Consider the following 8,900-nt stretch of genomic DNA (forward strand, 5'->3'; position numbering starts at 1 on the left):
TCAGGGACTGTCTTCAGTCTATATTATGGTAACAATCATTACAAGGATGTCCTGTCATCTAATAATTTCGAATGAAATCATCAGAATATTTTTATTACATAATTATCCTAACTATATTATTTATCTTCTTGGAATCTTCAGTGGAAGCATATTACTCTTCCTGTAAATCTACATTGAATCTGAAATTCAAGGTTCACCCCACGCGATGGTTATTTAACTTTCAGCTGCAACTTCTGTCACCCCTTGCACCACTCCAGTCAACCACCGCCAAACCCTAGTTGCCTCAAGATGACTTCTATATCCTGTTTATATTTGGTCCTTGTAGTATTTTTAATACACATTTGCAAATTGGTTGAAAAATTTTTTGACAAATTCTTTTCAAAAGGTGGAGCCTAACCCCCTTTTGGGTTTAGTAGATCACTTCTGATGAGCTGAACTGCATGATTGGGTAGGCTATGCCATAAGAAGACTCTGCCTGCTGATTTTTTTTTTTGTATCACTCACTCTAAGGACACCAGCTGCCATGACATGAGGACACTTCATCATTCTTCAGACAGTGCTGAGAGAAGCTGCATCTCCTGCCAACCATCAGCATGACCTTGTCAGCCATGTAAGTGAGTCAGCTTCACTCAAGAACTCTGTGAATTGTTGCAGCTGAAATCTCAATTGAGCCTCATGAACGACCCAGGCCAGAATCAGCCCCTAAATTATTGATCCCTAGACACAATTTTAGATGACTCAGTTTGGGGGTACTTTGTTATGTACCAATTAGAAAATGCAGTTCACCACGAAACTCTCTTATCTCTTCAACTTTTCATCCTTATTAGCTTTTCTTGGAGTTGAACAACTTGGAAAAGGCTTCTTGAAATCCTTTCAAAACAAGGATCATAATCCTATGTCTAGCACTAAAGGGAGGTTGTGTGAAAAAAATGCAGGCATGGCCCCGAGATGTGATAAGTGGTGAGTGTTGAGATTTTATATGGATGCCCTCTGCACAGCTGGCTGTGCTCTTTCTCCTCTAGACATGCTCATGGCTTTCCTGTGGTGCCTCTTGTGAGGCTGACACTTGGGGGTGGCCCTCCCGCTCTACTCTGAGTGGAGTGCTACCGTCTGTGCTTTGCACAGGGCAGAGGATCCAAAGGGGAGGTGGCTCATATTTTGCAGACTTCACTGGCTTCTCCCTCTTGCTAAAACTTCTGGAGTCCGGAGACTTCGGGTTACAAACCTTTCATTCCCAATAAAAACCGTATGTATTAGCACACACCACTAACATCTGTAAGTAAATGAGCGATTCTAATCGAACGACCTCATATTGCCAGGGGGGTCTGGGAAGACAGAGGTGGTGCCATGACCAGCAGGGCAGTGTGGCTGACCATGCTTGCCATCCTAGGCAAGCCCCACCGCCAGGGGCTCCCAAAGATTTGTCCCAGAGATTGACAGTCAAGGTAGATTGTGGAGGTTCTTCCCCACTTACAGTGTGTGATAGGATATAGATTTCAGAATTTCTATTTTTTCTTCATTGCTCTCTGACTTCTGAACGAGAGGATCGGTGTACCTTCATTGTTTTAGAACTGGTTAGGACTTGCCCAAGGACATTGCTTTGGTGGTGGTATGAGAGTCTGTGCTCTTAGCTACATTACATTAACATTCAGACTTCTTGACATGCTAATCTTAGGAAACCAAATTCAGCATTCAAATAGTCATTATTTAGAAAGAAAATTGATCAGTGTGCCCTAAGCTCCATGAAGATGAACTGAGGTCAATTCGCTTTGCCTATTAAGATTTTGAAGATACGCGGTTGGATTGCTTTTCACAATAAAAGGTTGTTATCCACTGGGGTTTAGAAAAGATTTTTTTCTTAAAGTATAACAAAAATGAAAACAAGAAGCTATACTTTAAGGTTAAACCTTAGGAAGAATGAACTTGTGATACAACCGTGGCTTGCCAAGCTCGGGCAAATGGCAGCGTGAGTAACCTGCATATTCGCAGGTTTTAGCAACATGGTGTTTCCACAGATGAAGGAACCCACTGTCAGCGGAATGTAGCAGAGGCAGCAATCCTCGGCGCCCTATCCTCTCTGACATGTCACAGTGCAGTGTGTGAGTGGACCCAGGTGACATTGCCATGGCATCACAGTGGTCCTCCATGGACTAATTATGATGCCTCAGTGAACCTGTGCAGATTTTCCCAGGACATGCCTCCTCCAGAAGGAGTTTGTAAAGAGGTAAACACACGTGAACAATTGTGCAGGAAAAGCGGGCATTTTTAATGTATGTATATATTTGCCTCAAATAGCTTAGGCCCACGGTCTAGGCATGCGGGGACAGTAACCCGTGCTCAGGGTGTGCTGCCATCCCGGCAGGGGCGTGGTAGTACGAGTGCATGCAGCTCTGTGGATTACCGTGTGGCCGAGATCCTCACTCCAGCAGGGTATTTAGTGGTCATCTCCATCTCGTCCAAGTCCTCTCATACTATTTCAAGGTACAGGTACCTGGGTAAAATGATGAGAGGAAAGCAAAGAAAACAGCCACCAGATTATCAGATGTGCTGGTCTTTGTCAACGCACTGAGGTGCAAGGTCTTGGAAGACAGAGGGGTGCCATGACCGGCAGGGCAGTGTGGACAGATCGCGAGTGGTCCTCCTACTCTCATCTGGGTGGAGTGCTACCCTCTGTGCTCTGTAAAAGGCAGAGAATCCAAAAAGGGGGACATTATAATAAAGTGATAAACAGTGTTCAAATGCAAAGTGAGAAGACATATTTCACTCAAGTTCAATGAACAGAATTTGGCAACACCCAGAGAAATGACTCTTGGGATATTGCAAACCCAGGCACTCTGAACCGCGGGGACAACGTTACAGAACAGAGCTGGCAAGACCAGCACCATTAGTAACAGCCGCTCACTGAGGAGGTGGTTGGTCTCGTGTTGCTGGGACCTGGCAGGGAGGGAAGGCCCACGTGAGCCCGTTTCCAGGGAGCCTGTGGTTTTATCTGGCCACATGTGACAGGAGTTGGTCGTGGTGACTTCACACTGAGAAGTCTGGGGAAGACCCGCTGGGACCAGAGCTGTCCTGGGTTCCTTTAAGGACCACAGTGGCTGCTCCGGCCTCCCATTCCCTGCCTCTGCGTGCATCCTGTAGTCATGCCATGAGAGGCTGCTTCATTCAGACAGCACTTCTCTATTCAGGGGAGGAGAGAGAGCAGAACGCCTTTGTCAACAAAGCCAGAGCCTCTCAGAAAGCCTCAGGGTTCAGCTCATGTCTGAGGGAACTTAAAAATGTTGATGGAAAATTGAATCAAAGAATGAGTTTATCTGGGTGCAAAAAATCCATGCATAATTTTTCACAATATACATTTTCCATAAACTTCTTGAAAATGCCTGTGTCTCCATGTTCTGGTCCATAGAAAAGTGAGTGCTTTTTGCTGGGCACATCACCATACACGTAAGCTGCAGTCCTGTTCATTGGCAGGAACTGGAATGTCGAAAAATGTTAAGCAACTCGCAACACCCGCCGAGCCCGCTCAGCAGCAACACCCGCCGTGCCCGCCCAGCTGCAACACCCGCCATGTTCGCCCAGCTGCAACACCTGCCACGTTCACCTGGCAATTCTGAAACTCTCCTTTACAGTCAGACTTCTCAAAGGCTCTTCCACTGATGAAAACTGCTGCTCCTCACCTTTGCCAGAAAGGATCTTCTCTCAAATTTGTGCACATATCATCACCTCTGGGAACTAAAGGAATTGAAAATTTTTTTTGGGGGAAAAACTTCAACCTTTCTCACAAATTTGTAAAACCTATTTGAAGAAATATTAAAAAAAAAAATCTGGGGCCAGCAGGTTGTGTCGTGGTTAAGACACTGGACTCCCATACGGCTGACCGTGGTTTTAGTCTCAGACCTGGTGGCTTGAAAATTGCGATAGGGGTGTGTGTGTATGCATGCCCAAAATCCCAAGAGTAGAATGGAGGTGAAGGGACTGTGGCGTGGTCATCACCCCTGGGGTTTGATTTCTCCCTTTCCCTCTCTCTATTTTTCTCTCTTTCTGGTGAGTGCAAGTGCTCTATGGCAAAAATGAAAAAAAAAACCATCTGTACATGTCTACATGTATACAACCACTGTAGAATAAGGAGGGGGGAAGTTGGATGTACATGTATACATGTATACAACCACTGTAGAATAAGGAGGGGGGAAGTTGGATGTACATGTCTACATGTAAACAACCACTGTAGAATAAGGAGGGGGGAGTTGGATGTACATGTATACATGTATACAACCATTGTAGAATAAGGAGGGGGGAGAAGTTGGAATAGGATTGACTAACTGCTGTGTGAGATGAGAAGAAGTGGGTTGTCTGCCATGATCCTGGAGAAAGTGGGATTTCCCTGTGCCTTGAAGGATGCAGTGGGAGTCTTCCCGCCCCAGGACAGAATGACAAGTGGCCCAAGGACAGGAGGCTGGAATGACTGAGGTGGAGAGGAAGAGCGTCTATCACAGAACGATGGGCAGTAAGTCTGGACAGGGAAGCTCGGGGAGGAACCTGGACCAGGCTGGAACATTTGCCAAGTGACTTTTCAAATACACCCATGCTCTTCAATGTCCAGAACCGACATGTCTCCACTACAATGAATGAACCTAATGATTATTTCACTTTCTCCTCTATCTAAATGACAAGGTGTGCAATCACGATTACACTCCGTTTCTCAGGAGAAAGCACTCCCAGCTCTTCCCAGGCTTGAATTGTACCTGTCTGGGGGTTTAAGCCTCCTGAGGGGCAGCTGTCTCTCCTCTCTCTGGCCCTTTCCCCATGAACCTGGGCTCTTTGCCCTCTCATCGTGTTCATATCCCCGTCTCTTAGAGCAGAAACCCAGTCTGGCTACTTTCCTGCCCAGGTTGTAGTGCGGCCCTGCTGTGGTTCAAATGCCTCCTCCCAAGTTCATGTATTGACTTTTGATTGTGACAAGATTGTCAAGGTGGAAATTTCATTCTATTATGGCATTTAAGGATGGGGTCTTTAAGAGATTGCCATTAGGGCTGTTAGGGTGGGGACTCATGATCGACTTCCGGTGAGTTTATAAAGAGAAGGCATGAGACTGGCACAGAGACTCCTGGACACAGACCCCCCTGCTCTCCTTCTCTGCTCTCCATTCCCTGGGACCCACTAGCAAGGGCCTCTCACCACACATGTCCCTGGGCCTGGGACCTCCAAACTGTAACTTGAATAAACCCCCATTTTCTTAAATTACCTAGACTCATACTTCTGCAATTAGCCACAAAAGGAAACAGAACCCCCTCCTCCAGTGTTGACCGGGGCTGGTAGTCGTTATTAGCCACAAAAGGAAACAGAACTTCCTCCTCCAGTGTTGACCGGGGCTGGTAGTCTTCAGCTAAGCTGCCCTGATGGTCCCTTGTCATTGCAGTGCTCTGAGAACCCTGCTGAGAAGTCTTGACCTTGACATATGTCTCCTCCTGCGGTTTGCTTTTTGGTTCTCCCAGGTTCACATCCTGCCTTCCTCCCAGCATGCACTCCCTCCTCCCCCTTTTTGTTGCAGTGTATAGGTCACCTCCCCTCAGGAAAAGAAAAACGAGCTTGAGAAAGACCGGGGTCATGGGGAGAGGCGGCAGGAGCGATCGCGTGTTTAGGATTTGAGGACTTCACGCAGCTTGGGAGCACCGAGCCTTGGCTGTAAGACTTGGATAACGACCAGTGCAGTTTATCCTGCGGTCTAATTGGAATGTAAAGTGCTCAGAATGGGGTTTGACTAGCAGTGAGGCTGTGTGGGCTCCAGACTGCAGCATCCAGTGTGGTAGACACTGGACACATGTGGACACCAGGCACTTGGAACGGGTCAGTGTGAATTGTGAGGAGCTGAGGGCAAAATCTGTGTTGGATTTTGAAGATTTGAATTAGAAAAAAAAAAGATAATATAAAATATCTCAATATTTATCTATTGATTACATGTGGAAATGATAGTATTTTGGATATTTTGAGCTAAACAAAGTTTATTTATTTATGTATTTTTATTTGCTGGAGGGTACATGCACTCAACGAAGAGAGATGAGAGGATTCAGGGGTGGGGGTTGAGAAAGAGTTTCTCAAGGAGGATGGCCACACTGCAACCCCTTCTCCTCCATTGTCCTCTCGGGACTTGGGGCATGCACCCACCAGCACCCAGAGTATTTTTCAAGCCGAGTCTGGGACTCGAACAGCACAGTTGGTTCCTACATGGGCTCCAGGGGCCTCAACCACTATATCACAGCCTGGCCTTCTTTTTATTTTTATTTTGTCTACTAAAAATTGAAAATTACATACGTGGCTTGTGTTGTTTCTATTAGATGGTGCTTCAGTACAGAACAATCTAGAGTCAGTGTAAATAAAGTATTTTTCTCGTGCTATAATCAACAATCGATGTCTATGATGTTTAACAGTTTGCAAATGGTGTTACTATCTTCTTCCATCCAGGTCTCACTTTGACCTTGGGATTCCTGTTATCATCTTCTCTGAGAGAAAGGAAAATGAAACCCAGAGAGAATTAAGCAGCACGTGTGTAATCAAAGAGTCTTGCCAGGATTGACCTCGCTCTCTGGCCACGAACCCTCACAGGTACCCAGGGAAGGAAGACTTGAAGAGCTCTCGGGGTGTGCAGGGGGCTCTGAGCGTGTCTGGGTCAGGAAGGGTGGAATTGGAGACATCTAAGAATCAGCTGGGGAGGAGCAGAGGGAGTCCTGGCCAGAGACACCTCCTCTCCAAGGTCTGTTACTGGGCACGCCTAAGGGAGCATACTCTTTATTTCTGATTTTTAAGGAAAATTGACAATTGAAGACAAAGAAGGTAAAATAAAAATAAAAAAAGTCTCCATGGTCATGTCAATTATTTCTGGTATTTTGGCTTTCACTAAAGAGCCAGCATAAGGCAATCAGGTATCTCTTTTGGGTATGTGATTTCATTTCGTGATGCTAGTGAGAGGCCAGTTTTCTCCATAGATTAAATACTATAAAGAAATCTTTCTTTCAAGATTGAAAACCAACTATATGGGGCCAGTAGGTGGCACGGTGGTTAAGGTGCTGGATCCCACAAGGCTGACTCCATGGTTTGAGTCCAGGACCCAGGGGGCTTGAAGAACACATCAGGCACATGTATGTGTGTGTGCGCAAAATCCCAAGAGAAGAATGGAGAAGTAATTGAGGTGTGACCATCCCCCCTGGGAGGTGGCATGATTTCTCACTTTCCCCTTCTCTCTGTCTCTGTCTCTCTCTGCGAGTGCATGTGCCCTATGGCAGAAAATTCTAAACAAAACAAAATGAATAATAATAATAGAAAAGGTCAACTGTATGAGAAATAACCAAAGCCCCAAGATGTGTATCCCACTTTCTGGCGCTTGGTAATCAATGCCTTCCTGTCCTTTCTTCAGAGTGAGACTACCTATGGGAAGAGCCTACTGCAGTCTCCTGTAAACTCCTGGGACCCTATGCGGCCCTAGGCAAGTCACTCAACCTTTCTGGGCCCCTGTCTACAGTTCCGCAGGAACGGTTTTTGTCCTCACTCTGTGTTTCTGGAATATTGTGAAAATTAATGGCATGATGCCTGTGAAAGTCAGAAGTCCTCAGAGACTGGTACAATGAGAAAGTGACTTATTCTTTATTGTTATGGAAGGGTCCACGTTACAGTGCATGCAAAATGATTGGATAAATATCTGTGTAAACACACATTCTTACTTTTATGACAATTCATAAAACTCAAAGAGCATTCATTGATTTTCATCTTATTGTAAAGGAAAAAATAAGCAGTAAAATGCATCTAGTTCATAAAAATGCTTACGAAAAAACGATAAAATAAGCCAACTAGTTGTGGTCATTGTCATTTTGTTGAATATTTGCATATTGTAAAGCTCCTAATTTTTAGCTGTGAAAAGTATCACATTACACTGAGAATTCCCTGAGACAATCTTTGTTGTCTGCTTTTACTCGGCTTCAGGTATTTATTAGCTTAAGAGGACAGTGTGACATATTGAAAAGAATTAGCTAATGTGACTTCGCCAAAGTCACCTAACTTCCTTGAGCCTCAGTTTCCTCCTCTGAAAAATGGACAACTGCTTGATGAAGTTGTAACAAATATATGAAATCATGTTAGTGAAACATCTCTTTCTTCAACTGGCACTTAATAGGCTCTGAAACACATTAGCTTTCTTCTTAGTTCAGTGGTGATTTTAAAGTTTCAAAATGTGTTGGCTGATGTATTTCATTTAGCTCATGTGTGAATGAATTAAACTTTATGTTATGTACAAGAACAGCATTAGATACGACTTGAAGAATAATTTTCCTACTGTCAGAAAAGTGAGATGGAGATACAGGCCCTAAATGTATCGATGTGCTAATCCACTCTCAGGTATTCTTGAGATACGTTCTTAGTACCATTGAGGATTTCTGGAATCCTAGTCAAAGAGCGAAAGTGGTAGGAATTATTATCCTAAGGTAGAGATTGGAGGTGATGGACATAGATAAGCTGAGAGCCCACATTACTTAGTTGATGATCACTGCCCTCGTGCTTTTGTTTCTAAAACTAACAGATCCAAAGCGCAGTGATACTTAGAACCAAAGAATATTTTCCTGGTAGAAATGTAGGATTTCATAAAATCTAACGTGGAACAAATGAACTTACTTTTTAAAGAGTGTTTTGATTCATTGCATAATTCACAAATATGCAGTGTCTTTTCATTACACATGTATGTCTAAGATTATTACAATTTAGAAAAATGAGAATGGCTAGTCATCCTTTTTTTTTATATCTCTTCCCAAATCAACATACACATGAAAATAGAAACGTGGTTGCTCAATAAACCTGAAGATATTCTTAAAACATGCATACGCTTGGGCTGGCCGTGAATATATATCATTGTTGATTCCTGC

General features: G+C 44.3%; 1 long non-coding RNA gene across 1 annotated transcript in view; it reads right to left on the bottom strand.

Annotated features, from left to right (window-relative positions):
* Positions 1-2,253: 2,253 nt before the first annotated feature.
* The window catches only part of LOC102487839 (uncharacterized), a 14,468-nt gene continuing 7,821 nt past the window's right edge, over positions 2,254-8,900 (bottom strand). The window contains exons 2-3 of the long non-coding RNA XR_337358.1: positions 3,599-3,729; positions 2,254-2,491 (exon numbers count right to left, since the gene is read on the bottom strand). This is a non-coding gene — a long non-coding RNA (uncharacterized LOC102487839). The remainder of the gene's footprint in view (positions 2,492-3,598; positions 3,730-8,900) is intronic.

This window comes from Tupaia chinensis, unplaced genomic scaffold (assembly GCF_000334495.1).
Source record: "Tupaia chinensis unplaced genomic scaffold, TupChi_1.0 Scaffold145592_1, whole genome shotgun sequence".
NCBI lineage: Eukaryota > Metazoa > Chordata > Mammalia > Scandentia > Tupaiidae > Tupaia > Tupaia belangeri.